General features: G+C 38.3%; 1 long non-coding RNA gene across 1 annotated transcript in view; it reads right to left on the reverse strand.

The window, feature by feature from the left end:
• Window positions 1-3,179: 3,179 nt before the first annotated feature.
• The window catches only part of LOC106532272 (uncharacterized), a 21,691-nt gene continuing 19,433 nt past the window's right edge, over window positions 3,180-5,437 (reverse strand). Inside the window, exons 5-6 of the long non-coding RNA XR_001312047.1 lie at window positions 3,430-3,552; window positions 3,180-3,283 (exon numbers count right to left, since the gene is read on the reverse strand). This is a non-coding gene — a long non-coding RNA (uncharacterized LOC106532272). The remainder of the gene's footprint in view (window positions 3,284-3,429; window positions 3,553-5,437) is intronic.

Here is a 5,437-nt window from a genome sequence, read left to right on the forward strand (position 1 = left end):
TAACAGAGCAGAGAGGGGGAGGACGGGGAGAAGAGCGGTGAACTTAACTTTATCTGACTTATTTTATTTTATTTATTGTTTTTATCATCTGAGAGAAAATTAATTTGAAGGTGAGTTTTTGAAATAAATCATTAGATTCCTCTAAACATCTGTAAACCTGCAAAAATGAGGAAAAATCGGTGTCAGTTACAGACATTCTGTTCACGTGAGCAGCTGTCAGTCAGCACCTGTCATCCTCCAGAGTCAAGACGGAGAGTGTCTGAACCAATCACTTTTGTTGGCATTGATCAGCTGACTGATTTAAATACATCTTAACATTCATGAGGTACTTTACATTGACTGTTTATGGTTGAGTGTGGGCGTGTAGAGGGTAGAACCTGAGGCGGGAACTTGTGGGCAAATTATGAGGCACAGCTGTGATCTATAAAGGAAAAATGCAGTGAAACATGCATAGGCATGGTTTTATAAATCTGAATTTTTTTTTTGGCATATGCCATTTTCGTCTCTTGGCCGTACGTTCATTTTTAGTATGGTTTTCATGCAAWCCTTTATAAATCTGACCCCTGGTGCCTACACCTTGGACAGATCAACTGTCAATCAAAGGGTTACTCAAAGACAAAGAATTACTCTTACACCTATATGAATACACATACTCTCTTTTCTATCCCCCCAAACCCAGTCGGTCGAGGCAGATGTCTGCCTGTCCTGAGCCTGGTTCTGCTGGAAGTTTCTCCCAGTTAAGAGGGAGTTTTTCCTCTCCACTGTCACCAATGTGCTGCTCAGGATGGGAGACTGTGATAAATTGATTCAACGCAATCTGCTGGCTTTTTTTTAAAAAAATTATTCTTTGGTGTGTGTACAGTGCCCTGAGACAACATTTGTTGTGACTTGGTGCTATATAAATACATTGAAGTGAAATTGAATTGAAATTGAAACCTAGGGACAATTACAAGCTGCCAAATTAACGTTTTCGGAGACAAACYCACAAATTCCAGGCAGAATGGTTCCAGCCAAGAGTCAATAACCAGTCATGTTGGTGTTGCAGCCTGTGATAAAACACGTTTTTGCAAAATTTCCCCAAAACGTTTATCCTCTATCAAAAAGYATTTTTGAACTCAAACCAGTCAGTGATCTTTAGTGTTCCTTAGAAGAACAGAAKATCATCCTGGAAGATTTTCATTGAAACAAACAGAGAGGTTCATTTWAGAACATAAGTGGTCARGMTTTTTATTGTTCTGCTCTTGGAGGAGTAAGACGCTTTTCCCCTCTCTCCTACCTTCCCTTATTTTCCCTGCTTTGCTGCTCGGAGCCTTCTGTACGTTTTCATCCAAAACTGAAAACTATGGATTTATTTTTATGGATTTGGTTAGCTAGTCTCTTAATAAATTTTTGGAACAATTATTATTTTTTTTTTTTTGTGGGAGGACATGGAACCTCTGTTCTGCTCTGTTCAACTATCTGGATATTTGGATTCTGACCACTGGATTTCTACAGATTGGCTTGGTGAGCTCCTGGTGTTCTACAAAACAGCGTCAGTGGCTATTCAGGCCATTTCCTGGCTGCCTGACCAAGATGAAGGATTGCCGTGCTATCTGCACTCAGACTTTAGTCCTGTGCGAGCTGGAACTCGGTCTGCAAGCGGTTCTGCTGAGGGTCGTGGGCCGACTGCGGTCCCTGGACTTTGCTGGCGAGATGGAATTGATCTTGGAGAAGCTGAGAGCTCGACTCGGCGGGATTGCCCACACTATTTGTCTGATTGGCGTCGCCACATTGGATGTACCAGCCGACATTAAGGAACATGGAAAATTATTATTGTCTGCCTGACCGAAAATATTTTCTTCTGTTCCCCAACAACTGATTACAGATCCCCCCATGGCCTTGAAGGGCTGTGGATCTAAATTCTCTTGGGAGTTTACGTCGACTTGTGGCTTGGCCCCCAAAGGACAGATAAGTGACAGGACAGGGGCACTTCACGAGGCCAGTCAGATTTCAGCAGAGGCTAATACCGCTGGCCCGATCCCTAAAACCACCCCTGCTTGTCTGCACATTCAGTTTAGTCAGCATGTTTTCCTCAACAAACTTTGTAGAAAGTAACACAGTAGAGGATGCAATAAAACAATGTGCATGGTTTATGTAGCAGTGCTCATGAAAAAATATCATGAGTTGAACATAAGTTCTTGCACTTTTAACTTCAAACCAAGAGTCAGACTGAATTAAAATGTTCAGTGATCCTTTTTTTTACTTTTTATTCAGTAAAACGCACTCCATTTGGTATGCAAAGCAAGGCTGCTTTTCTCCACTTTATACCATGAAAGAGTCTACTAAAGTAAAAATAAATTAAATCTTACAGTCTTATTCTGAGGTCAGATGCTCTGACATCAGTTTCACAGATAATACAGCTGAAAGAAACATGACACATCTGTATCTGTACATCATGAAAATAGTCTGGTTTTTATTTATGTTTTTGAGGGAATTCAGTAGTTTTTCTTATTTCAACCTTCCCGTTGTTATAAGTTGTACTCCGTGCTCCCACCACACAAAGTCAAACTCCATCTTTTTCTGCCATCTTCATATAGAAAATGTGGTTTACGTTCACTGACATTACAGATTCATGAGAGCCACTTGTTTCACAATCAAATCTTTRTCTTCCTGCCAACACTGTATGTGCCAGTGTGTCACAAGAGTAAATAAGATGGAATCAACCTTCAGGTTTCCCAGATGAACACTCATCTCTCTCATCATATGAAGGGCCCTCTTGTCTCTATGGAGAACAAGAGAGTGACCTTTACTCGAAGCATGAAATGCATCCACTTCAGATTGTTTCCAAGCTGTGGCTTTGAATTAMGTCTCCTTTATGCCCCCTTTCCTGTTCCCAATGAGAGGAGATGGGTTGTTTCTTTTCTGTCCATTTCCATTTATCCCAATATTTTTTTTCTTTTCTCCGCACCTGCTCTGCTCTTTTTAATGCAATTATCTTTTTGCTCTTTGTCGATCACTCTGTGTTTTATAGATTTATTTGTATTTTTTAAAGCTACAGAAATACTTTATTTACCAAAAGTCCCTGTTCTTCCCATGCCCGCGGCTACAGTAGCCAAAAATTCTGTTTGAATTCATGTTTTCCATCCATCCATCCATTCATCCATCCATCCATCATTTATACCCGCTTATTCCTTTCAGGATCACGGGGGTCACTGATGCCCATATCCAGCAGCCACAGCGTGAGTGGCAGGGTAAACCCTGGACAGGTCACTGTGGTCACAGGTCCAATATATTTTCCCTCCTCCTAAAAGATATCCAGATAAAATWGTGGAAATAAAATATGTTGAAATACTCATTGTATTCACATTACAAGGTAAAGTTAGAAGAAAGAAAATTCTAAATGAACTTCTGAAAACAACTACAGTTAATTTTCTCTTTGACATTATTTACCGTTGATCTTCAGAGCAGAGCCGCTGCTCCTCCACATCGAGAGGCGCCAACAGAAGTGGTTCAAGCATCTGATAACGATGCTGCCTGGATGCCTCACTGGGGAGATTTCCCGGGCATTTCAGACTGCGAGGAGATCACAGGGAAGACCCAGGTTACACAAGGCCTTGGAAGACCTCAGATCAGCTGAGGTAACTGTAGAAAGAGGTCTGAAACTCGATGCTCAAGCTGCTGCCTCCACGACCGACCTGACAATATTGCGACRTGAAAATACAGTATCTGGAAAACTACCGGAGAAAACTAACTGCAATATTTCATATAAATTATGMTAACCTTTGTTATAGTTGATTTCATGGGTTGCAATGAATACCTGTAACAATGCCAAGAAAAAGATTATTAAAAAAATCATTTTACAACTAACTGCATACAGAGAATTGAGAAATGAAACATCTTACTGACCAGAAAAGATCTTTTTTTTATTTACTCATACAAAGCTTTTTCAAATAAAAACACATTTTTAGAAACTAGAAGCTATTATTGACAAAACAACAGATTTTGCAAACTAGCTATCACAAACAACTGCCCTGATCATTTAGATTGTAGTGGAAATATATTGAATTTTCACGACTTAGTACAACATCAAATCAACAACACAAGTAGACAAGCAACTCCCACARTCTGGAAAATGTGTTGTTGTTGAAGGCTTGAAAAAGGAAAAGTTGTTTTAACTACAATCATGTTTTATTTTGTTTTGGATCAAAGGTGTGAAGGTTTTGCTGCAGTGCCCAGAGTAAAGAAATAAAACATAATATTTTAATATCAAAGCATCTGCCTGATTTTTAGCCCTGTTTATATTCTGAGCATGTGAAAGAGTACATTATAATCGCTATAAGTTTTTCTCCTGTGAGCCCTTCTTCCTGTGAAACACAGTTTTCAATTCCTATCCATTATTTCTGGCTGGTTGTGCCACTCTGATTTCTATCTACCCTCTTTTTGCTTTCTGTCTGGTAGAACAAGGAAAAAGCTCAATGGTATTGACAGGGTTCACCGTCTGGGGTCAGAAATTTCTGCTTAAAGATAACTGTAGTKGAAATGTAATGCAGCCAGAAAGGTGAGGGAGGTGAAAGAGTGTGTCAGCATAAGAGCAAAGTATATGAAGAAAAAAATATAGTTTTACATGAATATTCTTGGCAGAACGTTTAAGCAAAAGAAGTTCACGAACAGCTTATCGTGCTGTGTAAGAGCAATCCAAATTTTCTTCTTCTTCCCTTCCCCCACCACATCATAAATAACACTTTCTTCTATTAAGGATTATCAGTTCATCAGCTGCAAAATGCCACTTCTTGTGATTAAGTGTCTTATGGATGATTGCATAAAGTGGGATTTTAAACTGCACTTTCTCAACGGCTCTTAGTCTTAAAAGATGAAGTCCAGTGAAAGAAATCTAGGCAATTCTCTAAATTACTGACTGAATTTAACTCGAGGAGCAAAAAGGGGTTAAGTGGTGTATTTTGTCGCATAATGTTCAGGTTTGAAAGGATTAGGTTTGACAACTTTGTTTTTTTGCCATCATTATACAACTGGAATTTTACCACAGCTACATTCAGATGCCTGCCCAGGTGAAAAAAAAAGTATACTTAAGTTGTACTTTATCTTGATGTATTTATTATATTTTAATTGTATTGTACTAAGTGTATATTAAGTGTGTTATTTTGGAACAACTTACAGTATATTAATTAGTCTTTTAACATTACTTAAACTCAACTTTAAGGTATTTGCAATATATTTTAGCATACTTAATTGTGCATTTAATTTAGCTTAAATATACATACAGTATTTAAAATACACCTAAAATATACTTTGTGCTATACTTGAAGAACACTTTAAATATGTTTTAAGCTTTACATGAACGTATTTTCAACATATTTTAATTAGACTGTGAAATCATTATAAATGTACAGTTAATATACTCCAAGAGCAACTATTAATCAACTCTCAAGCTTTATAAAGC

Source organism: Austrofundulus limnaeus, unplaced genomic scaffold (assembly GCF_001266775.1).
Source record: "Austrofundulus limnaeus strain Quisiro unplaced genomic scaffold, Austrofundulus_limnaeus-1.0 Scaffold5, whole genome shotgun sequence".
NCBI lineage: Eukaryota > Metazoa > Chordata > Actinopteri > Cyprinodontiformes > Rivulidae > Austrofundulus > Austrofundulus limnaeus.